At 47.6% G+C, this 1072-nt stretch overlaps 1 non-coding gene across 1 annotated transcript; it reads left to right on the top strand.

The window, feature by feature from the left end:
* The first annotated feature begins 213 nt into the window (after positions 1-213).
* Positions 214-320, top strand: LOC113602956 (U6 spliceosomal RNA). The gene has a single exon (XR_003424469.1). It is a non-coding gene; the product is annotated as a U6 spliceosomal RNA (small nuclear RNA).
* The last annotated feature ends 752 nt before the right edge of the window (positions 321-1072 follow it).

Genomic DNA, 1072 nt, shown 5'->3' with positions numbered 1-1072 from the left:
AGTGAGAGAGGGAGAGAGAAAGAATCCCAAGCAGGCTCCTCACTGCGCAGAGCCGAACATGGGGCTCTATCCCATGAGCCGTGAGATCGTGGCCTGAGCTGAAATCAAGAGTCAGACGCTTAACAGGCTGAGCCACCCAGGCGTTCCAGTTAGGGTCTCCTTTAAAGCATGACGCAGAGGCAGCTTTTTGGTGTACCTATTTAAAAAGTCACAGTCTTCGCTTGGGCAGCACATAGACTAAAATTGGAGCGACACGGAGAAGATTAGCGCAGCCCCTGGGCAAGGATGACTTAAAACTTCGTGATGGTTTCCGCATTTTTTTAAAGGAGGGCACTTGTTGCCATGAGCTCTGGGTGTTGTCTGGCCGCATTGAATCGTTATACTGTACACCTGAAACTAATATTACACTGTATGTTAACTAACTGGGATTTAAATAAAAACCTTTCCAAAAAAGTCACAAAGATCGAATTCACTGGTGTAAAAGTAGACAAAGTTAGAGACTGAAGCCACGTGTGACAGTGGGTGAGATGAGCGGCGCCTCCAGTTAGAAAAGCCAAAATCTGGGGTGCCTGGGGGGTTCTGTTGGGTGAGCCTCCAACTCCTGACCTCAGCTCAGGTCTTGGTCTCAGGGGTTTGAGTTCAAGTCCCGCCTACTTAAAAAAAAAAAAAAAAAAAAACCTCCAAAATCTTTCTCCTGCGTTTTGCCATCCTCTCCTGCTCCTTGGCAGCCCTTGCACGTGTACTTCACATGCAGCCATTTTTGTTCACCTGTTCCTGACGGCTGGTGTTGACCTGTTATGAAATGATGCAGCCACAGGAGAGAGGAGACCTGGAGTCCATGCCCGCACTGCTTGCTTTGTGAAATTCCAGACTGTTTAATCGGCTCTACCTCATCCCAAGAACTCCAGCTTCTACTTTTCTTAATGGCTTTCCCCTCCTTAAATGCCTACACAGCTATCTTTGAAGGAGGAGAAAAAGAATAGATGAATCATTTGCAGGAAACGGGGGGCAGAGACATGTGGTTGGAATAGCAGATGGCTGTGTGTGTGGGCACATTGCTGTCTCTGTTGTT

This window comes from Acinonyx jubatus, chromosome B4, assembly GCF_027475565.1.
Source record: "Acinonyx jubatus isolate Ajub_Pintada_27869175 chromosome B4, VMU_Ajub_asm_v1.0, whole genome shotgun sequence".
Taxonomy (NCBI): Eukaryota; Metazoa; Chordata; class Mammalia; order Carnivora; family Felidae; genus Acinonyx; species Acinonyx jubatus.
Note: the sequence above shows the minus strand (reverse complement) of the source record. Positions and strands in the feature narration are given on the sequence as shown.